The following is a 26,800-nucleotide window of genomic DNA, read 5'->3' on the forward strand; positions in this document are numbered from 1 at the left end:
CGAAAATTTATTCTAGTTTATGGTTGCATGAACACAATTATAAGGGATATGGGAAGCGAATATAAAAATAGCCTATTTGAAGAATTATGCAAGCTTCTAAAAATAAACCATAAAACATCAACACCTTACCACCATCAAACTTTAGGCACAGTTGTACGTAGTCATAGAACATGCAATGAATATGTACGTTCCTACATATCCATTGACAAAAACGATAGGGATGAATATTTTGCGTATTGTTACAATACTACCCATCTACAGTTCATAATTATTGTCCGTACAAACTAGTATTTGCCAACAAACCCCAGACTTACGAATTTTTAAGAGAAAATACAGTAAGGTCATTATACAATTATGAGGCTTACGACAAAGAAATTAAGTGTAGGTTACAAATTGCGCGAGGTAGAGCATATAAATTAGTAAAACAGGCTAAGGAAAAACAAAAAATTGGTTATGATAGGAAAACACAATATAAAGAAATAAATTTAGGAGATTTAGTGTTAGTAAAAAATGAATCAGGTCATAAGTTAGATAGTAGGTACAAAGGATCCTTTAGAGTAGTAAATATCGATGAAAACAATAATTTTACATTAATTCCCTATAAGGTAGAAAAGATCGATAAAAATAATAATGTTACTATAATTCCATATACAGAAGAAAAGATCGATAAAAATAATGTAGAAAATAGAAACGTAGAAAACATAAATCCAAATAATAAAAATAAGAAAACTGTAACACCTAAAAATATACTTAAACTCATAGAATAAGTGCACTTTAATTTTATAAACACAAAGAAAATTTTTATTGTATGCAAAAGAAAAATACAATAATAAAACAAAACAAAAGATAAAAACAAATGTAAACTATTCTTTGGAAATCAAGCTAAATAAAATACTTGCAAAAAAAAAAACCCCCAACAAGCAAAGTAAGCACAAACGGATTCCAAATCAATAGCCTAACTTGAGTAGCCATAAGTATTTCCTGTACCAAATTATATATGTCTACTCTTTCAAAGGCGGATGATGTAGCATGCACTCATTGAGTTATTCACTCATTTGTACAAACATATATTTCGACCCGTTTTGGAATGTCTTAAAATATATTGACTCTTACATGCATATTAATACATTTGTACATACATATATTTTGGCTCGCTTTGGTACGGCCTGAGATTCAATTGACACATTCACTCATTTGTACAAACATATATTTTGTACACAATGCATCGTGGTAACCTGAACCTTGGTATGCCACTGTTTTGAGCTTGCTCGCGACAAGCCTTTGCCTGTAGACAAATTATTAACATGATTCATTTATGCTATATAGTTAAGTTTATTTATGCTTAGAATGCAGTTCCCAGGGAACTGAATTGAATGTATATGTGTGTTACACTTAGGTTGTAAGTATTAGCGTAAGTAAGTATTTTAGCTCATAGAAATTTTGTATAAAAGAAAACAACCTTTGAATAAAGAACTCATTTCTATCAGATGCCGCTAAATGGGTACTGCTACCTAATTTACGTAATTTTTCTCATTATCTCCCCGAATATTACATGGCGATCCTGCCAGTCCTGCTTAGGCAAACTGCTGTTTACAAGGCAGTCTGCTATACATCTTTAGCAGGACGTCCAAATATTACAATATAATAAATTTTCAACAGGATTATTCATATGTTGGGTGCATGTTAAGCTGCGAGGTGATAATCCCAACGAGCATAATTCAAAATAAATTTTCAACAGACTATTGTTCGTGTATTGGATACATGTTAAGCTGCGAGGTGATAATTCCAACGAACATTACTCAAAATAGGTTTTCAACAGGCTATTATTCGTGTATTGGATGCATGTTAAGCTGCGAGGTGATGATCCCAACAAACATATTTTAAAATAAATTTTCAACGACTATTATTGGTGGTAAGCAAATATATGAACACATGGAATTGAAGCGTAAGGCATAGAGAAGTGGAATAGACCTTGGGCCGCAGACACACATCAAGAAGACAAAAGGAGATAGCAGATTATGTATGTAATTATTTAAGTAGTTTATTTTAAAAGCATTAGGCAACCTAACGGCTGCCAGTTTACGGGCAAAAAGTAGATTTTTGCTAATAAAATTAAGAATTTTTTTTCTTCTCGCTCTAACTTTTTCAATGAACGAAATGAATAATCATAAAGAATTTGACACAGTATTCTCGCATTGTTGTAAATCATTTGAGGAAGAAGTAAATACATTAGAAAAGCAAAATCAGTAGAAATAATTAAACAAGGCCCTAAGGTAATTAGCATATAAGAATATAGGGGTAGAATAAAACAACAAAAAATTGAGAAACCAAAGATTTCAAAACCCACTAAAAATAAAGGAAGAAGAGGAGGAAAAAGACGTAACATAAGAAAGGCTGTAGCCCTATTGTACAAAGAAATTAATTTAACAACAAACACAGAGGAAAGGATTCATCTAAAAAAAATAAAATTAGGGAATTAAAAGAAGTATAAAAGAATTAAAAAAAAAATTTTTTTTTAAATTATAATGGCGATCAAAAACCCAATCACTACGCATGAGAATAAAATAGAAAAAAAAAGATTTAGAAAAGAGGTTACACTGGTTGAAAGGCTTTTGGAAGGATATTGGTATGACTGGGGAACCAAATAGGGAGGATGTCATTAATCCTTCTACTATAATCGAGGAAACCAGGCGCATGATGATAATTTATAAACTTACAGATCACAAATAAATAAACAAAAAAACATTTTTTTTTAGCAATTATTATTTCAAAATGGGAGGCAAAGAATCCAAAGTTGAAGAACCCAATGCAAACGTTATTAATTCCATTCAAGTAATTGACCATAGTGAGGCATTAGACTTTATCAAAATATAGTTGATAATTTTGACGGTCTGCACTTGCGTTAACTTATTTCTAAAATTATACTCAATAAATTTTTAAAGAAAAATACATGAGCCGAGCAGATCGTCTAGACAAAGTCTAAACCCAAAGAAAAATATTTTTTTTTACCTCGATGGGCAAATGGGAAACTATTCTCAACACACTAGTGGAAGAAAAAATTTCAGCAGAAAAAGCTTATAGGTGTATTAATAAAAATATAAGCATACAAAGAATAACCATTTTAAAACACCTTACGACAATAGTACAGCCATTAAATAATATAGGCAAAGCTAAACAAGAAGTACATAGCAAATTAACTGCCAGCCATCAACTAGAAGCACAACAAATTTTTTCCGGTGTTAGAGATAAATTATAATCCTCATTAGGTAGATATAACATTGAGGCATTAGTCCCAACGTCATCTGAAGGGGAGATAGAAATTGATTTTGCTAACTTATTACCTGAAACTCAACCAAATCTAGGGGAAACCCCAAAAATTGAAATTTTTAATAAAACCTCACAAACTGAAAGCAACAAAATGTCACAAACAATAATCGAATTTTTAAAGACTGATTCATCAGTTTTGCCAGAATTCGATGGTGAAGCTGAAAACTTGAATAGCGTCTTGGATGTTTTGGATATCTATAACAAACTAAGGATATTCATGAAGCTGTAGCGGTTTCGATGATAAAAATCAAGCTGAAAGGAACAGCCAGAAACCTAATAAGCACTGAAAACCCAATTGAGGCAATAAAACAAAAATTAAAAACAGCAATTAAGGGTGAATCAGTTGAAGCTTTGGCAGCAAAACTCCTGAATATCCGACATCACGGTAAAACTGCAAATCAATTACTTACTTCCTTAATTGGCGCTTAAACTTCTAAACGGTTATGGCCGTCCAACAAGGCGCACCAGTCGCTTCTTCGCTCCGCCAACCGGCGCCAATTGGTCACACCAAGGGAGTTTAAATTGTGTTCCACCTGTTCCTTCCAACGGAGTGGGGCCGCCCTCTACCTCTGCTTCCATAGGCGGGTTCCGATAGAAACACTTTCTTGGCCGGAGCATCATCTTTCATTCGCACAACATGGCCCAGCCAGCGTAGCCGCTGCGTTTTAATTCGCTGGACTATGTTGATGTCTGCGTATCGCTCGTACAGCTCATCATTAAATCTTCTTCGGTACTCGCCATCGCCAACGCGTAGAGGTCCATAAATCTTTCGCAGAACTTTTCTCTCGAACACTCCCAAAGCCGCTTCATCTGCTGTTGTCATGGTCCATGCTTCTGCCCCATATAGCAGGACGGGTACGATAAGTGACTTGTAGAGTATGATTTTCCTTCGCCGAGAGAGGACTTTACTTTTCAATTGCCTACCTAGTCCAAAGTAGCATTTATTGGCAAGATTGATTCTTCGCTGGATTTCAGTGCTGATGTTGTTGCTAGTGTTGATGCTGGTTCCCAAATAAACGAAGTCTTTTACTATTTCGAAATTATGGCTGCCAACAGTAGCAAGGTTAACAGGGCGCATATGCGCTGACTCTTTACTTGATGACAGCAGGTACTTCTTTTTGTCCTCATTCACCATCAAACCCATCTTTACCGCTTCTTTTTCCAGTTTGGAGTAAGCAGAGATAACAGCGCGGGTGTTTAGGCCGATGATATGAATGTCATCAGCATATGCCAGTAATTGCACGCTATATTGTTCCAGTGCGGTTAAGTTCTGCAGCTAGTATAATTTTTTTGGCGCATTGTGAAAATCTGGTCGATGGTAGATTTACCAGGTCTGAAGCCGCACTGATAAGGTCCAATCAGCCGGTTCACGGTGGGCTTCACTCTTTCGCACAATACACTTGAAAGGACCTTATATGCGATATTGAGAAGGCTGATTCCAAGATAGCTGGTGCATTTTGCAGTATCCCCCTTCTTGTGGACTGGGCAAAGATCACTTAGATTCCAACCGTCGGTCATGCACTCTTCCGCCCATATTTTGCTAAGAAGCTGCTGCATGCGCCTTACCAATTCCTCGCCGCCGTACTTGAATAGCTCCGCAGGCAATCCATCAGCGCCCACGGCCTTGTTGTTTTTCAATCTGGTTGTTGCTATTCTAATTTCGTCATAATCGGGCGGGGGGACATATATTCCATCATCATCGATTGCGGGATCGGGTTCTTCATCTCTGCGCGCTAAATTGCTGCCGCCATTTAGGAGAACAGAGAAGTGTTCCCTCCATAATCTAAGCACTCTCTGGACATCAGTTACAAGGTCGCGGTTTTCGTTCCTACAGGAGTTTGTCCCGGTCTTAAAACCTTCCGTCTGTCGCCGTATTTTTTGGTAAAATTTTCGGGCGTTATTCCTGGTGGCTAGCAGCTCAAGCTCCTCGCACTCTCGCCTTTCTTCTTCTGCTTTCTTCTTCCTGAAAAGGCGTCTCGCTTCCTTTTTCAACTCATAATAGCGTTCACGCACTCCTCTTGTCGCGCTCGCTTTTAACGTAGCCCTGTAGGCAGCATCTTTTCTTTCAGTTGCAACGCGGACTTCTTCATCGTACCAGTTGTTTTTTCGTGGCCGCCGGTAACCAATTTTTTCCTCGGCGGAAGTACGAAGTGCTTTGGAAATATGCTCCCACTGCTCCTGTATTCCTTCAGGATGAGTTGTGCTCTCAGAGAGCAGGTGTGAGAGTCGAGTTGCGAAATCATTGGCAGTCTATTGTGATTGAAGCTTTTCGACGTCTAGCTTCCCTTGTGTTTTTTGGTCCTTGGTTTTAGCCGCGTTGAGGCGGGTGCGTATGTTGGCTGCAACGAGATAATGGTCCGAGTCGATGTTAGGTCCTCGGATCGTGCGCACATCTAAAACACTGGAGGCATGCCGTCCGTCTATCACAACGTGATATACCTGATTGCGAGTATTTCGATCAGGAGACAGCCATGTAGCTTGATGTATCTTTTTATGCATGAACCTCGTGCTGGATATGACCATGTTTCGAGCACCGGCAAAGTCAATCAGCCTAAGTCCGTTAGGAGAAGTTTCATTGTGTAGGCTGAACTTTCCGAATGTAGGGCCAAAAACACCTTCTTTGCCCACCCTGGCGTTAAATTCACCAAGCACTACTTTTATATCGTGACGGGGCAGCACTCGTATGTGCGTTCTAATTGTTCATAAAAAGTGTCTTTCACCTCACCGTCTTTCTCCTCTGTCGGCGCATGGGCGCAGGTGGATGAAATATTAAAAAATTTTGCTTTTATTCGGATAGCGGCGAGACGTTCGTGCACAGGTGTGAACGCCAGAACTTGGCGAAAAAGTCTCTCTCCCACCACGAATCCGACGCCGAAACTGCGCTTATTTGTATGACCACTCCAATATATGTCACAATTTTTGACCTTCTTTCTTCCTTGCTACGTCCAACGCCTTTCTTGGATGGCGGTGATGTCAGATTTTGCTTTGACAAGGACATCAACCAGCCGGGCATCTGCACCAATCCCATTCAGGGAGTTGGCGTTCCAGGTACATGCCCTCAATTCATTGTCCTTCAAACGTTTGTCATGGTCGTCATCAATAGAGAGTGTATTTATCCAAGGCTTGTTGTTATATTTCATTGGAGTATGGTTTTACGTGGCGGGTCCCAAGCCCAGCGCACAACCCGCTCAGCGGAGGTGAAAATATTACTTGGCACGTTTATATAGCGAGCCGCTTGCTCCAAGACAGACGCCCGCTTGCAGCCGCAACTAGAGGTGCACAGACGCTGCCGATGAGATCTCCCCCGGCTAGCCCTTAAACCGATTATATCAGGGTGGCCTAGCCAGGTTGTCGCCTTCTCACATTAGCTCACCGCTAAACGGATGTTTAGTGACTACCCAGAGGATACTTGGCCGCAAGCGACCGGTAGTAGTTAGCTGCTTGAACCGCATGCAAAAGAATCTCTCGGGCCATTCATAGGTGAGTGGCGGTCAGAAGCTTTCCCCATTTTTGTGGATTTCTACACACGGCCCCACTGCAAATCAATACACTGCTGAAATTGAAAAGCTTACAAAATCGTTGGAAGGAGCAAACATATCTGACGGAATAACATCAGAGTTAGCAACTAAGTATGCTACATAATCAGCTGTGAAAGCTATGTTTAAAAACTGCTCCAGCGATAAAAAAAAACAATTATGTATATATGTTTAATGGTGTGTTCAGTTTATACTTATATTTAAGAATTCATGAGCGTAACACCGGCTTATAATAATTGAATTTCAATTATTATGTTTTCTAAGAGAAACTGAAAAGAAAGAAACATTTACTGGCATATTGCGATGGACCCATTTCGAAAACCGCCAACGTAATCATCATCAGGCAGGTTAGTGTAGAAATGAGAAAAACTGAATTAAGCATGAAAACAAATACCAGCAGGATGGCCTAGTGGTTAAAGGCTACTGCAGTTTCACCATGTGATTCACGGTTCAAATCCCGGTGAAACCTTTGATAACATTACAAAATTGCTTGATGATGATTACGTTGGCGGATTTCGAAATGGGTCCATCGCAATATGCCAGTAAATTTTTCTTTCTTTTCAGTTTCTCTTAGAAAACATAATAATTGAAATTCAATTATTATAAGCCGGTGTTAAGCTCATGAATTCTTAAATAGTAGTATAAACTGAACACACCATTAAATAAATATACAAAAATATGTACAACTGAGCCCGAGTTTACAACGCTTCTCATTCGCAACGAAGAATGGCACACAAATCAATATAAAGACAAAATGTCTCAATTGTGTTGTTAGTTTAGAAATGAGAAAAACTAAATTAAGCATGAAAACAAATACCAGCAGGATGGCCTAGTGGTTCAAGGCTACTGCAGTTTCACCATGTGATTCACGGTTCGAATCCCGGTGAAACCTTTGATAACATTACAAAATTGCCTGATGATACGTTGGCGGTTTTCGAAATGGGTCCATCGCAATATGCCAGTAAATATTTCTTTCTTTTCTGTTTCTCTTAGAAAACATAATAATTTAAATTCAATTATTATAAGCCGGTGTTAAGCTCATGAATTCTTAAATATAAGTATAAACTGAACACACCATTAAACAAATATACATAAATATGTACAACTGAGCCCGAGTTTACAAAGCTTCTCATTCGCAACGAAGAATGGCACACAAATCAATATAGAGGCAAAATATCTCAATTGTGTTGTTAGTGTAGAAATGAGAAAAACTGAATTAAGCATGAAAACAAATACCAGCAGGATGGCCTAGTGGTTAAAGGCTACTGCAGTTTCACCATGTGATTCACGGTTCGAATCCCGGTGAAATCTTTGATAACATTACAAATTCCCTGATGATGATTACGTTGGCGGATTGAAATTCAATTATTATCAGCCGGCGTTAAGCTCATGAATTCTTAAATATATGTAAAAACAATTATGCAACCTGGAACGTTCACAACAATGAACGAAGCCATAAATTTACTAACAGTTGCACAGAAGTAACTGGAAATACAAATTCAATATTACATATTCGCCAACAAAATTTCAATTTCCGAGGTAACTTTCGCAGGAGTTACCAAAAAAATAACTATAGAAATCATTATAGATGTTCCTTCAATACCTATAAAAATAATAACAATAATAACAATAACAGACAAAATAACCAAAGATCTGGTCGAAATTTCGGATCGCGAGGAAATACCCGCAATAACACCAGAAATGTCCGAAATGTTACACAACAGGAAAACCAACAAACTCTACCTCAATAAATAAAAAATTATATATTTTCAATTTACACCTTAATAGCTACATATCTTCCAGAACAACTCTGAATGATTCGATATCAACACTTCTAATCGATACGGGAGCAGACATTTCAATAATAAAAAAAGGGTCAAATTGACAGTAATGTCACGATAAATAATTCTCAAAAACAGACTATTGGCACGGTTAAAGCGGACTTAAAAGATGACTACCTACTAATTAGACACAAATTTCACGTAGTAGAAGACAATTTCCCAATCCCATGCGATGGAATATTAGGATTAGATTTCATTAAAAAATATAATTACATTTTAGATTATCAAACAGAAGGTGACACTCTAATACTAAGATCATATGACTAGCCAGAAAACATAATAATTAAGATGACTAACAAACCAACAATCATTAGTATTTCAATACCTGCACGATCAGAAGTAGTTCGACAAATTCACATAGAAAGTATAAATTCAGATTTATTAATCCCACAACATGAATTGTCTGAAGGTATTTTTTATTGCAAACACACTAGCAAATTCACAACAAACATTTGTTAGAATTATAAATACAACAAATAAAAATGCAACACTTCAAGATTTTAATATACGTACAGAAAATTTGAATGATTATTCAACAGCTAAAAAAAAACTCGAAAATGAGGCCAACAATAAGGAAAAATTAGATGGATTAAATAAAAATTTTCCAAAATTTGCAAATAAAGCACTTATGCGTTATGCACTGAGATTTTTTCATTGGAATCAGAACCAATTACCACTAATTATTTTTACAAACAAAAACTTCATATGAAAGACAATAACCCAGTCTACGTAAAAAATTATAGAATACCAGAAGCTCATAAGAATGAAATTAATAAACAAGTAAACTAATTAGTTAAAGATGACATAATAGAACCTTCAATTTCAGAATTCAATAGTCCAATTTTATTAGTACCGAAAAAATCACTACCCAATAACCAAGAAAAAAGATGGAGAATGGTAGTAGATTACAGACAAGTAAATAAAAAATTAACCGCAGATAAATTCCCTTTACCAAGAATTGATAGCATACTAGAGCAATTAGGAAGAGCTAAATATTTTTCATGCTTAGAATTAATGTCTGGATTTCACCAGATTGAACTCAGCGAAGAGTCAAGAGATATCACATCCTTTACAACAGATAATGGTACTTATCGTTTTAAAAGACTACCGTATGGCCTTAAAGTTGCACCGAACTCATTCCAAAGCATGCTAATGTCGCAGTTGCAGGCTTGAAACCTTCACAAGCCTTCCTATACATGGACGATTTAGTCATATTAGGATGCTCCGAAAATTATATGATTAAAAAATTTACGAGATGTTTTCGCAACTTGTAAAAAATATAATTTAAAATTACATCCGGATAAATGTTTATTTTTCAACCAAGAAGTAACTTACCTTGGTCATAAATGCACAAGCAAAGAAATTTTGCCAGATCCCAGTAAATTCGAAACAGGTTAAAATTACCCAACACCTAAAAATGCGGATGAGGCGAAAAGATTCGTCGCATTTTGCAATTATTACAGAAGATTTATTCCAAATTTTGCAGAATATTCTAGAATAATAACAAGACTTTGCAAGAAAAATTTAGTTTTCGACTGGATAGAGGATTGCAAAAAATCCTTTGACTATTTGAAAGCTGCGTTAATAAGCCCTAATACAACAATTTTGTGTAACAACTGACGCAAGTGGACATGCTTGCGGAGCAGTATTTAGCCAAGAGCATGAAGGAAAACAATTGCCAATTGCCTATGCATCAAGATCATTTACTAAAGGAGAAATTAATAAAGCAACAGTTGAGAAAGAATTAGCGGCCATTCGTTGGGCCATAACATATTTTAGACCATACATTTACGGTAGAAAATTTTTGATCAAAACAGACATCAACATTTTTATTTTCGATGAAAATTCCGTCATCAAAGTTAACTCGAATCAGATTAGATCTGGAAGAATATTATTTCGAGGTGGAGTATATCGCAGGTAAAGACTACTATGTAGCCGATGCATTATCACGCATAGATATTAAAAAATTAAAACAAATATCGGTAGAAGCGTGTAAAATGTTAAAAGTTACGACTAGATCGGAAACTAACAAAAATCATAACAATAAACATTCCAATAGTAAAAATGAAGAAATAAAAAGTCACAAAGAGAACCCAATAATATTTGAAGCGCTAAATAAATGTGAAGTAAAGAGACTAGTCCAGCTCGTTTTCGATCCTTCGAAATTACGTTTCAAAAAGGAAAGAAAATTTGTAGTGAAATTAATAAAAAAAAATCTAATTGTTGATGCGATTGACTTAGGTCAATTCTTTGCCAGGCTTATGAAAGAAGCCGGCAATTTAGGAATTAGAAAAATACAGTTGTCCTTAGGAGACAAATTGTTTAAAAATAATTATACCCGGGTAGACACATTTAAAGAAATTGGTACCAAAGTTCTCAAAAATCTAATTATAGCATTAACCCCAGAAGTTATTATAATAAAACATTAAAGAAATTCTTCACAAATTTCATGACGATCCTGTGTTTGGTGGCCACCCAGGAATAAATCGCATGACAAATAAAATAAAACAAAAATGCTATTGGAAAGGAATGAAAAATGATCTCAGAAAATACGTCAAAAAATGCGCTCATTGTAATAAAAGTAAAATAATTAAAAATTTGAAAGAGCCTATGATTATAACCGAAACGCTACAAAAGCGTTCGAAACAGTACAAATAGATACGATAGGCCCTTTCCCAGAAAGGAAAATGGAAATGAATATGAAGTTACTATAGTATGTAACTTCACTAAGTATTTGGTTGCAATACCAATACCCACAAAACACGCAAACACAATAGCCCAAGGGATATTCGAAATTTTTATTCTAGTTTATGGTTGCATGAACACAATTATAACGGATATGGGAAGCGAATATAAAAATAGCCTATTTGAAGAATTATGCAAGCTTCTAAAAATAAACCATAAAACATCAACACCTTACCACCATCAAACTTTAGGCACGTTGTACGTAGCCATAGAACATTCAATGAATATGTACGTTCCTACATATCCATTGACAAAAACGATAGGGATGAATATCTTAAATATATTGCGTATTGTTACAATACTAACCCATCTACAGTTCATAATTATTGTCCATACAAACTAGTATTTGCCAACAAACCCCAGACTTACGAATTTTTAAGAGAACATACAGTAAGGTCATTATACAATTATGAGGCTTACGACAAAGAAATTAAGTGTAGGTTACAAATAGCGCGAGGTAGAGCATATAAATTAGTAAAACAGGCTAAGGAAAAACAAAAAATTAGTTATGATAGGAAAACACAATATAAAGAAATAAATTTAGGAGATTCAGTGTTAGTAAAAAATGAATCAGGTCATAAGTTAGATAGTAGGTACAAAGGATCCTTTAGAGTAGTAAATATCGATGAAAACAATAATTTTACATTAATTCCCTATAAGGTAGAAAAGATCGATAAAAATAATAATGTTACTATAATTCCATATACAGAAGAAAAGATCGATAAAAATAATGTAGAAAATAGAAACGTAGAAAACATAAATCCAAATAATAAAAATAAGAAAACTGTAACACCTAAAAATATACTTAAACTCATAGAATAGGTGCACTTTAATTTTATAAACACAAAGAAAATTTTTATTGTATGCAAAAGAAAAATACAATAATAAAACAAAACAAAAGATAAAAACAAATGTAAACTATTCTTTGGAAATCAAGCTAAATAAAATACTGGCACAAAAAAAAAAACCCCAACAAGCAAAATAAGCACAAACGGATTCCAAATCAATAGCCTAACTTGAGTAGTCATAAATAATTCCTGTACCAAATTATATATGTCTACTCTTTCAAAGGCGGATGATGTAGCATGCACTCATTGAGTTATTCACTCATTTGTAGAAACATATATTTCGACCCGTTTTGGAATGTCTTAAAATATATTGACTCTTACATTCATATTAATACATTTGTACATACATATATTTTGGCTCGCTTTGGTACGGCCTGAAATTCAATTGACACATTCACTCATTTGTACAAACATATATTTTGTACACCGTGCACCGTGGTAACCTGAACCTTGGAATGCCACTGTTTTGAGCTTGCTCGCGACAAGCCTTTACCTGTAGACAAATTATTAACATGATTCATTTATGCTATATAGCTAAGTTTATTTATGCTTAGAATGCAGTTCCCAGGGAACTGAATTGAATGTATATGTGTGTTACACTTAGTTTGTAAGTATTAGCGTAAGTAAGTATTTTAGCTCATAGAAATTTTGTATAAAAGAAAACAACCTTTAAATAAAGAACTCATTTCTATCAGATGCCGCTAAATGGGTACTGCTACCTAATTTACGTAATTTTTCTCATTATCTCCCCGAATATTACATGGCGATCCTGCCAGTCCTGCTTAGGCAAACTGCTGTTTACAAGGCAGTCTGCTATACATCTTTAGCAGGACGTCCAAATATTACAATATAATAAATTTTCAACAGGATTATTCATATATTGGGTGCATGTTAAGCTGCGAGGTGATAATCCCAACGAGCATAATTCAAAATAAATTTTCAACAGACTATTGTTCGTGTATTGGATACATGTTAAGCTGCGAGGTGATAATTCCAACGAACATAACTCAAAATAGGTTCTCAACAGGCTATTATTCGTGTATTGGATGCATGTTAAGCTGCGAGGTGATGATCCCAACAAACATATTTTAAAATAAATTTTCAACGACTATTATTGGTGGTAAGCAAATATATGAACACATGGAATTGAAGCGTACGGCATAGAGAAGTGGAATAGACCTTGGGCCGCAGACACACATCAAGAAGACAAAAGGAGATAGCAGATTATGTATGTAATTATTTAAGTAGTTTATTTTAAAAGCATTAGGCAACCTAACGGCTGCCAGTTTACGGGCAAAAAGTAGATTTTTGCTAATAAAATTAAGAATTTTTTTTCTTCTCGCTCTAACTTTTTCAATGAACGAAATCAATAATCAAAAAGAGTTTGACACAGTATTCTCGCATTGTTTTAAATCATTTGAGGAAGAAGTAAATAAATTAGAAAAGCAAAAGCAGTAGAAATAATTAAACATGGCCCTAAGGTAATTAGCATAGAAGAATATAGGGGTAGAATAAAACAACAAAAAATTGAGAAACCAAAGATTTCAAAACCCACTAAAAATAAAAGAAAAAGAGGAGGAAAAAGACTTAACATAAGAAAGGCTGTAGCCCTATTGTACAAAGAAATTAATTTAACAACAAACAAAGAGGAAAGGATTCGTCTAAAAAAATAAAATTAGGGAATTAAAAGAAGTATAAAAGAATTAAAAAAAAAAATTTTTTTAAAATTATAATGGCGATCAAAAACCCAATCACTACGCTTGAGAATAAAATAGAAAAAAAAAGATTTAGAAAAGAGGTTACACTGGTTGAAAGGCTTTTGGAAGGACATTGGTATGACTGGGGAACCAAATATGGAGGATGTCATTAATCCTTCTACTATAATCGAGGAAACCAGACGCATGATGATAATTTATAAACTTACAGATCACAAATAAATAAACAAAAAAACCAATTTTTTTTAGCAATTATTATTTCAAAATGGGAGGCAAATAATCCAAAGTTGAAGAACCCAATGCAAACGTTATTAATTCCATTCAAGTAATTGACCATAGTGAGGCATTAGACTTTATCAAAATCTTGTTGATAATTTTGACGGTCTGCACTTGCGTCAACTTATTTCTAAAATTATACTCAACTCATAATAAATTTTTAAAGAAAAATACATGAGCCGAGCAGATGGTCTAGACAAAGTCTAAACCCAAAGAAAAATATTTTTTTTTACCTCGATGGGCAAATGGGAAACTATTCTCAACACACTAGTGGAAGAAAAAATTTCAGCAGAAAAAGCTTATAAGTGTATTAATAACAAGTAAGGAAGGCTAAGTTCGGGTGTAACCGAACATTACATACTCAGTTGAGAACCATGGAGACAAAATAAGGAAAATCACCATGTAGGAAAATGAACCTGGGGTAACCCTGGAATGTGGTTGCATGACATGTGTATCAAATGGAAAGTATTAAAGAGTATTTTAAGAGAGAGTAGGCCATAGTTCTATGGATGGACGCCATTTAGGGATATCACCATAAAGGTGGACCAGGGCTGACTCTAGAATTTGTTTGTACGATATGGGTATCAAATGAAAGGTGTTACTGAGCATTTTAAGAGGGAGTGGGCCTTAGGTCTATCGGTGGACGCCTTTTCGAGATGTCGCCATTAAGGTGGACCAGGGGTGACGCTAGAATGTGTTTGTACGATATGGGTATCAAATGAACGGTGGTAATGAGTATTTTAAAAGGGAATGGGCTTTAGTTCTATAGGTGAACGCCTTTTCGAGAAATCGCCATAAAGGTGGACCAGGGGTGACTCTAGAATATGTTTGTACGATATGGGTATCAAATGAAAGCTGTTAATGAGTATTTTGAAAAGGAGTGATCCTTAGTTCCATAGGTGGACGCCGTTTCGAGATATCGCCATAAAGGTGGACCAGGGGTGCCTCTAGAATGTGTTTGTACGATATGGGAATCAAATGAAAGGTGTTACTGAGCATTTTAAGAGGGAGTGGGCATTAGGTCTATAGGTGGACGCCTTTTCGAGATATCGCCATTAGGGTGGGCCAGGGGTGACTCTAAAATGTTTGTACGATATGGGTATCAAACGAAAAGTGTTACTGAGCATTTTAAGAGGGAGTGGGCATTAGGTCTATAGGTGGACGCCTTTTCGAAATGCCGCCATTAGGGTGGGCCAAGGGTGACTCTAGAATGTGTTTGTATGATATGGGTATCAAATGAAAGATGGTAATGAGTATTTTAAAAGGGAGTAATCCTTAGTTCTATAGGTGGACGCCTTTTCGAGATATCGCCATAAAGGTGGACCAAGGGTGACTCTAGTTTGTACGATATGGGTATCAAACGAAAGGTGCTACTGTGTATTTTAAGAGGGAGTGGGCGTGAGGTCTATAGGTGGACGCCTTTTCGAGATATCGTCATTAGGGTGGGCCAGGGGTGACTCTAGAATGTGTTTGTACGATATGGGTATCAAACGAAAGGTTTTATTGAGCATTTTAAGAGGGAGTGGGCATTAGGTCTATAGGTCGAAGCCTTTTCGAGATATCGCCATTAGGGTGGGCCAGGGGTGACTCTAGAATGTTTGTACGATATGTGTATCAAACGAAAGGTGTTACTGAGCATTTTAAGAGGGAGTGGACATTAGGTCTGTAGGTGGACGCCTTTTCGAGATATCGCCATTAGGGTGGGCCAGGGGTGACTCTAGAATGTTTGTACGATAAGGGTATCAAACGAAAGGTGTTACTGAGCATTTTAAGAGGGAGTGGGCATTAGGTCTATAGGTGGACGCCTTTTCGAGATATCGCCATTAGGGTGGGCCAGGGGTGACTCTAGAATGATACGATATGGATATCAAATTAAAGGTATTAATGAGGGTTTTAAAAGCGAGTGGCCCTTAGATGTATAAGCGAAGGCGTTCTCGCGATATCGACCAAAATGTGGACCAGGTGATCCAGAAAATCATCTGTCGGGTACTGCTAATTTACTTATATATGCAATACCACTAACAGTATTCTTGCCAAGATTCCAAGGGCTGTTGATTTCGCCTTGTAGAACTTTTTCATTTTCTTCTACTTAATATGGTAGGTGTCACACCCATATTACAAAGTTTTTTCCAAAGTTATATTTTGCGTCAATAAACCAATCCAGTTAACATGTTTCATCCCTTTTTTCGTATTTGGTATAGAATTATGGCATTTTTTTCATTTTTCGTAATTTTCGATATCGATAAAGTGGGCGTGGTTATGGTCGGATTTTGGTCATTTTTTATACCAAGATAAAGTGAGTTCAGATAAGTACGTGGGCTAAGTTTAGTAAAGATATATCGGTTTTTACTTAAGTTATTGTGTTAACGGCCGAGCGGAAGGACAGACGGTGGTCTGTGTATAAAAACTGGGCGTGGCTTTCACCGATTTCGCCGATTTTCACAGAGAACAGTTACCTTCATAGAATCTATGCCCCTACCAAATTTGAGAAGGATTGGTAAATTTTTGTTCGACTTATGGCATTAAAAGTATTCTACACAAACTAAATGAAAATGGGCGGAGCCACGCCCATTTTGAAATTTTCTTTTATTTTTGTATTTTGTTGCATCATATCATTATTGGAGTTGAATTTTGTCTTAATTTACTTATAGACAGTAAAGATATTAAATTTTTTGTTAAAATTTGAATTTAAAAAATTTTTTTTTTAAAAAGTGGGCGTGTTCTTCATCCAATTTTGCAAATTTTTATTTAGCACATATATAGTAATAGTAGTAACGTTCCTGCCAAATTTCATCAAGATATCGTCAACGACTGCCAAATTACAGCTTGCAAAACTTTTTAATTACACTGGTCGACGGCCAAAATTTACCAGAGACGCCGTTATGAAATTCGTATGTAAAACCACCCCCTGATTTCGAAAATCGAGTTCATTTTTGATTCTATAGTACCGTTTTTGAGATATTTGCATTTTACCGTTATTCGAAAAAACCAAAAAGATGGCTCCCTTTAATTTCGTATATCTCACGAACGGGTCAAGCAATTGCAAATAAGTTTACAGAATCGGAAAGACGATAAAATTTGCTATAAATGCATCATACATTGTTTTTTGCTCAACCATATAGTTTTCGAGATATTAGTTCATAATTTCAGATTTTTGTTTTTTTTTTATGAAAAAATATGAAAAAAATTACTTTTTGCGAGGGCAGCATTCCAAAACCACAACACTTTTTCCAAATATTTTTTATTTGGGTAAAGCTCTGTTTAATTAGAAAAAAGATATGCTATCATCGAAGAAAATCGATGCAAAACTACGTAAGTTATAAGCGATCAAATAAAAATACCCAGGTTGCGCAACTTCAATGTATGTATACATACATATATTAAAGGTATAAAGTGCAAATGGGATATTATCCGGATAAACGAATAACACCATAACAATGATAATACTTTTTCTTTAAATAAATCAAATAGTACTTTTAATACTCGAACTGTTTTATAGTAGGTAGAGTGGTTGCATCGAAAGGAAGAGTGGTTGGGTTCGAAAGCTGCTGTAGGCATGTAGTTATAAACATGTATTTCCGTCACTTATAGGTAAGTAAGCAGGGAGATTTTCAAAATTATAAGACACAGAAAATTTTTAAAGCCTACATCTAAAGCAGGTAGTATTTTCTTTTCCCGGCTTCGTATAAAAGGAACCTTTCTGTCTAGGTAAGATTTGATTATTTTTTAAACTTTATTCTTGTTTCGAATATAAATATGAGTTAATGCGCCTTGAAACTTCATAACATCTGCAAGGCTCGCCGAAGATAGTTCAGTTCATAAGTCAAATTTCAAAACCGTGGTTTATTAAAAAAAATAAAATGAGTAAAAGGACGCGAGAATTTGAGTGTAATAACGATCCAGATATGTTCTGTTTCATGTGTGGCCAATATACTATCATAAGGCGACGACGAGTGTTCTCAGATCATATCAAAACTTTATACTCCAAGTATTTTGGCATTGAGCTTAAAAATGCTAAAAACCATGGACACCGAACACTTTGTGTACATCGTGTCGAGTAGAATTGATTCAGTCGGAATCCGGCCAACAAATAAAATTTGATACACCAATGATATGGAGAGAACCTACTTGCCATTCAATAGAGTGTTATATTTGTCAGACAAAAGTACTTGGCGTTGGAAGATCAAGAAGAGTAATCTATGCCAGCATACCTACAGTGACATTACCAGTACTACATTCAACGGCAGTTGCGGATCCATTTCCATTTTCAACAGTAACAGCTGAGTGCGGGGAATCAAGTTGTACTGAATTTCGCATGGGAAAGGAGAGAAACGTTCTATCACAAGCACAACTTAATGATTGGATAAGAGATTTGGAACTATCCAAGGAAAAGGCCGAGATCCACACTTCTCGTATGCAACAATTTAAATTTGTATCATCCGATGTTAAGGTGATATATTGTAGAACTCGTCGCGAACCATTTTCCAAACACTATACCAAGAAAGACAGTATATGCTACTGCAACGACATTCCTGATTTATTCAAAGAGTTTGGTCAAACATATGATTCAAAAGAGTGGCGATTGTTCATAGACAGCAATAAACTGAGTTTAAAGGCTGTATTATTGCATATTGGTAACAAAAAGCCTTCTATCCCGCTAGCACATGCAGTAAATACAAAGGTAACCTACGAGGAAATGCAAAAACTACTCAAATTTATCAAATATGAAGAGCATGATTGGAAAATATGTTCTGATCTCAAAGTCGTTGCAATGCTATGCGGTCTACAAAGTGGCTACACCAAGCACTGCTGCTTCCTCTGCAAGTGGGATAGCCGAGCTCGTAAGGACCACTACGTCAGAAAGGATTGTCCGGAAAGAGTCGAGTTTACCGTTGGTGTGGATAACATCAAATACACCCCTCTTGTCAAGAAAGAGAAAATCATACTTCCACCCTTACACATCAAGCTCGGTCTCATTAAAAACTTTGTTAAGGCTTTGGACAAAGAAGGCGAAGCATTCGACTATTTGAAAACAATTTTTCCAGATATTTCTCAAACCAAGATAAAGGAAGGTATTTTTGTCGGACCACAAATAAAAAAGTTGATCAACAATAATCAATTCAAAGGACTACTCTCATCAGTTGAGGCAGCAGCGTGGGAATCCTTTGAGAACGTAGTTGCTTCTTTTCTCGGTAGACACAAAAGCCCTAACTACGAGCAGATAGTGAACGACTTAATCAATAATTATGCGAAAATGGGTAAATATTAAAGGCTTATTAAAATTAATTTCCCAAAATTCTATAACTTGTTTACCTAACTAATATTTTCTTTCCAGGCGTAAATATGTCGTTAAAAATTCACTTTCTGCACTCACATTTGAGCTTTTTTCCGGCAAATCTTGGCGACGAAAGTGACGAACATGGCGAAAGGTTTCATCAGCAAATGAAATTAATTGAAAATCGATATCAAGGATTCTGGGACGTCGCAATGATGGGTGATTACTGCTGGTTTCTCATAAGAAAAACCGATCCTAAACTGAATAAGCGTCAAAGTCGAACACATAATTATTTCAACTACATAGTAAAATAAAATTAAGATAAAGATTGTTAGAATATAGTACAAACATAAATAAATTAAAAAAAAAAAGCTAAAAATATGGGTAATTTCATTCATAAATTGAACTTTTAACTAAATAGAAACAGAGCATAGCTAGATATTTCACTCTTCTTTATACCATACATACGTTTTGAGGTATACGTTGAAATTGCGCAACCTGGGTATTTTTATTTGATAGCTTATACCTTACGTAGTTTTGCATCGATTTTCTTCGATGATAGCTTATCTTTTTTCTAATTAAACAGAGCTTTACGTAAATAAAAAATATTTGGAAAAAGTGTTGTGGTTTTGGAATGCTGCCCTCGCAAAAAGTAATTTTTTTCATATTTTTTCATAAAAAAAAAACAAAAATCTGAAATGATGAACTAATATCTCGAAAACTATATGGTTGAGCAAAAAACAATGTATAATGCATTTATAGCAAATTTTATCGTCTTTCCGATTCTGTAAACTTATTTGCAATTGCTTGACCCGTTCGTGAGATATACGTAATTAAAAGGAGCCATCTTTTTGATTTCTTCGAATAACGGTAAATTGCAAATATCTCAAAAACGGTACCATAGAATCAAAAATGAACTCAACTTTCGAAATTAGGGGGTGATTTTACATACGAATTTCATAACAGCGTTTCTGGTAAAGAAAAAAAGTTGAAATTCGTGGTCCAGTGTTACCTTCTTGTAAAAGTGGGCGGTGCCACGCCCATTGTCCAAAATCTTACTAATTTTCTATTGTACTTCATAACGTCAACCCATCTACCAAGTTTCATCGCTTTAACCGCCTTTGGCAATGAATTATCGCATTTTTTCGTTTTTTCGAAATTTTCGATATCGGAAAAGTGCTCGTGGTTATAGTCCGATATCGTTCATTTTAAATAGCGGTCTGAGATGAGTGCCCAGGAATCTACATACCAAATTTCATCAAGATACCTCAAAATTTACTCAAGTTATCGTGTTAACGGACAGACGGACGGACGGACATGGCTCAATCAAATTTTTTTCGATACTGATGATTTTGATATATGGAAGTCTATATCTACCTCGATTCCTTTATACCTGTACAACCAACCGTTATCCAATTAAAGTTAATATACTCTGTGAGCTCTGCTCAACTGAGTATAAAACAAGTAAGGAAGGCTAAGTTCGGGTGTAACCGAACATAACATACTCAGTTGAGAGCTATGGAGACAAAATAAGGAAAATCAATCTGGGGTAACCCTGGAATGTGGTTGTATAACATGTGTATCAAATGAAAGGTATTAAAGAGTATTTTAAGAGAGAGTAGGCCATAGTTCTATGGATGAACGCCATTTAGGGATATCGCCATAAAGGTAGACCAGGACTGACTCTAGAATTTGTTTGTACGATATGGGTATCAAATGAAAGGTGTTACTGAGCATTTTAAGAGGGAGTGGGACTTAGGTCTATCGGTGGACGCCTTTTCGAGATGTCCCCATTAAGGTGGACCAGGGGTGATTCTATAATGTGTTTGTACGATATGGGTATCAAATGAAAGCTGTTAATGAGTATTTTGAAAAGGAGTGATCCTTAGTTCCATAGGTGGACGCCGTTTCGAGATATCGCCATAAAGGTGGACCAGGGGTGTCTCTAGAATGTGTTTGTACGATATGGGAATCAAATGAAAGGTGTTACTGAGCATTTTAAGAGGGAGTGGGCATTAGGTCTATAGGTGGACGCCTTTTCGAGATATCGCCATTAGGGTGGGCCAGGGGTGACTCTAGAATGTTTGTACGGTATGGGTATCAAACGAAAGGTGTTACTGAGCATTTTAAGAGGGAGTGGGCATTAGGTCTATAGGTGGACGCCTTTTCGAGATATCGCCATTAGGGTGGGCCAGGGGTGACTCTAGAATGTGTTTGTACGATATGGGTATCAAATGAAAGGTGGTAAGGAGTATTTTAAAAGGGAGTAATCCTTAGTTCTATAGGTGGACGCCTTTTCGAGATATCGCCATAAAGGTGGACCAAGGGTGACTCTAGAATATTTGTACGATATGGGTATCAAACGAAAGGTGTTACTGAGCATTTTAAGAGGGAGTGGGCATTAGGTCTATAGGTGGACGCCTTTTCGAGATATCGCCATTAGGGTGGGCCAGGGTGACTCTAGAATGTGTTTGTACGATATGGGTATCAAATGAAAGGTGGTAATGAGTATTTTAAAAGGGAGTAATCCTTAGTTTTATAGGTGGACGCCTTTTCGAGATATCGCCATAAAGCTGGACCAAGGGTGACTCTAGAATGTTTGTACGGTATGGGTATCAAACGAAAGGTGTTACTGAGCATTTTAAGAGGGAGTGGGCATTAGGTCTATAGGTGGACGCCTTTTCGAGATATCGCCATTAGGGTGGGCCAGGGTGACTCTAGAATGTGTTTGTACGATATGGGTATCAAATGAAAGGTGGTAATGAGTATTTTAAAAGGGAGTAATCCTTAGTTCTATAGGTGGACGCCTTTTCGAGATATCGCCATTAGGGTGGGCCAGGTGTGACTCTAGAATGTTTGTACGATATGGGTATCAAACGAAAGGTGTTACTGAGCATTTTAAGAGGGAGTGGGCATTAGGTCTATAGGTGGACGCCTTTTCGAGATATCGCCATTAGGGTGGGACAGGGGTGACTCTAGAATGTTTGTACGATATGGGTATCAAACGAAAGGTGTTACTGAGCATTTTAAGAGGGAGTGGACATTAGGTCTCTAGGTGGACGCCTTTTCGAGATATCGCCATTAAGGTGGGCCAGGGGTGACTCTAGAATGTTTGTACGATATGGGTATCAAACGAAAGGTGTTACTGAGCATTTTAAGAGGGAGTGGACATTAGGTCTATAGGTGGACGCCTTTTCGTGATATCGCCATTAGGGGGGGCCAGGGTGACTCTAGAATGTGTTTGTACGATATGGGTATCAAATGAAAGGTGGTAATGAGTATTTTAAAAGGGAGTAATCCTTAGTTCTATAGGTGGACGCCTTTTCGGAATATCGCCATTAGGGTGGGCCAGGTGTGACTCTAGAATGTTTGTACGATATGGGTATCAAACGAAAGCTGTTACTGAGCATTTTAAGAGGGAGTGGGCATTAGGTCTATAGGTGGACGCCTTTTCGAGATATCGCCATTAGGGTGGGCCAGGGGTTACTCTAGAATGTTTGTACGATATGGGTATCAAACGAAAGGTGTTACTGAGCATTTTAAGAGGGAGTGGATACTAGGTCTATAGGTGGACGCCTTTTCGAGATATCGCCATTAGGGTGGGCCAGGGGTGACTCTAGAATGTTTGTACGATATGGGTATCAAACGAAAGGTGTTACTGAGCATTTTAAGAGGGGGGGGGGGGGGGCATTAGGTCTATAGGTGGACGCCTTTTCGAGATATCGCCATTAGGGTGGGACAGGGGTGACTCTGGTATGTTTTTGTACGATATGGATATCAAATTAAAGGTATTAATGAGGGTTTTAAAAGCGAGTGGCCCTTAGATGTATATGTGAAGGCGTTCTCGCGATATCGACCAAAATGTGGACCAGGTGATCCAGAAAATCATCTGTCGGGTACTGCTAATTTATTTATATATGCAATACCACTAACAGTATTCCTGAAAAGATTCCAAGGGCTGTTGATTTCGCCTTGTAGAACTTTTTCATTTTCTTCTACTTAATATGGTAGGTGTCACACCCATTTTACAAAGTTTTTTCCAAAGTTATATTTTGCGTCAATAAACCAATCCAGTTACCATGTTTCATCCCTTTTTTCGTATTTGGTATAGAATTATGGCATTTTTTTCATTTTTCGTAATTTTCGATATCGATAAAGTGGGCGTGGTTATGGTCAGATTTCGCCTATTTTTTATACCAAGAAAAAGTGAGCTCAGGTAAGTACGTGGGCTAAGTTTAGTAAAGATATATCGGATTTTGCTCAAGTTATTGTGTAATTGGCCGAGCGGAAGAACAGACGGTGGACTGTGTATAAAAACTGGGCGTGGCTTCCACCGATTTCGCCCATTTTCACAGAGAACAGTTACCGTCATAGAATTTATGCTCCTACCAAATTTGAGAAGGATTGGTAAATTTTTGTTCGACTTATGGCAATAAAAGTATTCTAGACAAACTAAATGAAAATGGGCGGAGCCACGCCCATTTTGAAATTTTCTTTTATTTTGGTATTTTGTTGCATCATATCATTACTGGAGTTTAATTTTGACTTAATTTACTTATATACAGTAAAGATATTAAATTTTTTGTTAAAATTTGAATTTTAAAAAAATTTTTTTTAAAAAGTGGGCGTGTTCTTCATCCAATTTTGCTAATTTTTATTTAGCACATATAGAGTAATAGTAGTAACGTTCCTGCCAAATTTCATCATGATATCTTCAACGACTGCCAAATTACAGCTTGCAAAACTTTTAAATTACCTTCTTGTAAAAGTGGGCGGTGCCACGCCCATTGTCCAAAATCTTACTAATTTTTTATTCTGCGTCATAACGTCAACCCATCTACCAAGTTTCGTCGCTTTATCTGTCTTTTGTAATGAGTTATCGCACTTTTTCGGTTTTTCGAAATTTTCGATATCGAAAAAGTGGGCGTGGTTATAGTCCGATATCGTTCATTTTAAATAGCGATCTGAGATGAGTGCTCAGGAACCTACATACCAAATTTCATCAAGATACCTCAAAATTTACTCAAGTTATCGTGTTAACGGACGGACGGACGGACGGACGGACGGACGGACATGGCTCAATCAAATTTTTTTTCGATCCTGATTATTTTGATATATGGAAGTCTATATCTATCTCGATTCCTTTATATATGTACAACCAACCGTTATCCAATCAAACTTAATATACTCTGTGAGCTCTGCTCAACTGAGTATAAATATAAGCATACAAAGAATAACCATTTTAAAACACCTCACGACAATATTACAGTCATTGAATAATATAGGCAAAGCTAAACAAGAAGTACATAGCAAATTAACTGCCAGCCATCAACTAGAAGCACAACAAATTTTTTCCGGTGTTAGAGATAAATTATAATCCTCATTAGGTAGATATAACATTGAGGCATTAGTCCCAACGTCATTTGAAGGGGAGATAGAAATTGATTTTGCTAACTTATTACCTGGAACTCAACAAAATCTAGGGGAAACCCCAAAAATTGAAATTTTTAATAAAACCTCACAAACTGAAAGCAACAAAATGTGACAAACAATAGTCGAATTTTTAAAGACTGCTTCATCAGTTTTGCCAGAATTCGATGGTGAAGCTGAAAACTTGAATAGCTTTTTGGATGTTTTGGATATCTATAACAAACTAAGGATACTCATGAAGCTGTAGCGGTTTCGATGAAAAAATCAAGCTGAAAGGAACAGCCAGAAACCTAATAAGCACTGAAAACTCAATTGAGGCAATAAAACAAAAATTAATAACAGCAATTAAGGGTGAATCAGTTGAAGCTTTGGCAGCAAAACTCCTGAATATCCAACATTACGGTAAAACTGCAAATCAATTACTTACTTACTTAATTGGCGCTTAAACTTCTAAACGGTTATGACCGTCCAACAAGGCGCGCCAGTCGCTCCTTCGCTCCGCCAACCGGCGCCAATTGGTCAGACCAAGGGAGTTTAAATCGTGTTCCACCTGTTCCTTCCAACGGAGTGGGGGCCGCCCTCTACCTCTGCTTCCATAGGCGGGTTCCGATAGAAACACTTTCTTCGCCGGAGCATCATCTTTCATTCGCATAACATGGCCCAGCCAGCGCAGCCGCTGCGTTTTAATTCGCTGGACTATGTTGATGTCTGCGTATCGCTCGTACAGCTCATCATTAAATCTTCTTCGGTACTCGCCATCGCCAACGCGTAGAGGTCCATAAATCTTTCGAAGAACTTTTCTCTCGAACACTCCCAAAGCCGCGTCATCTGCTGTTGTCATGGTCCATGCTTCTGCCCCATATATCAGGACGGGTACGATAAGTGACTTGTAGAGTATGATTTTCGTTCGCCGAGAGAGGACTTTACTTTTCAATTGCCTACCTAGTCCAAAGTAGCATTTATTGGCAAGATTGATTCTTCGCTGGATTTCAGTGCTGATGTTGTTGCTAGTGTTGATGCTGGTTCCCAAATAAACGAAGTCTTTTACTATTTCGAAATTATGGCTGCCAACAGTAGCAAGGTTAACAGGGTGCATATGCGCTGACTCTTTACTTGATGACAGCAGGTACTTCGTTTTGTCCTCATTCACCATCAAACCCATCTTTACCGCTTCTTTTTCCATTTTAGAGTAAGCAGAGATAACAGCGCGGGTGTTTAGGCCGATGATATCAATGTCATCAGCATATGCCAGTAATTGCACGCTTTTTTACTATATTGTTCCAGTGCGGTTAAGCTCTGCAGGTAGTATAGTTTTCACCAGCATCAAATTAAAGAAATCGCACGATAGGGGGTTTAGTGGGATAGTTTCGAACGGCTCGGAGAGGGCCTTCCCAATTCTGACTGAGCTGATGGTGTTGCTCAACGTCATTTTGCACAGCCGTATAAGTTTTGCGGGTAAACCAAATTCGGACATACCGGCATATAGGCAGCTCCTTTTCGTGCTGTCGAAGGCGGCTTTAAAGTCGACGAAGAGGTGATGTGTGTCGATTCTTTTTTCACGGGTTTTTTCCAAGATTTGGCGCATTGTGAAAATCTGGTCGATGGTAGATTTACCAGGTCTGAGGCCGCACTGGTAAGGTCCAATCAGCCGGTTCACGGTGGGCTTCACTCTTTCGCACAATACATTTGAAAGGACCTTATATGCGATATTGAGAAGGCTGATTCCACGATAGCTGGTGCATTTTGCAGTATCCCCCTTCTTGTGGACTGGGCAAAGATCACTTAGATTCCAACCGTCGGTCATGCA

At 36.9% G+C, this 26,800-nt stretch overlaps 1 pseudogene; it reads right to left on the minus strand.

Moving 5' to 3' along the window:
• The window catches only part of LOC137235082 (F-actin-uncapping protein LRRC16A-like), a 54,304-nt pseudogene extending 28,128 nt beyond the window's left edge, over window positions 1–26,176 (minus strand).
• Between the last annotated feature and the right edge of the window lie 624 nt (window positions 26,177–26,800).

This window comes from Eurosta solidaginis, chromosome X, assembly GCF_040869045.1.
Source record: "Eurosta solidaginis isolate ZX-2024a chromosome X, ASM4086904v1, whole genome shotgun sequence".
Lineage (NCBI taxonomy): Eukaryota > Metazoa > Arthropoda > Insecta > Diptera > Tephritidae > Eurosta > Eurosta solidaginis.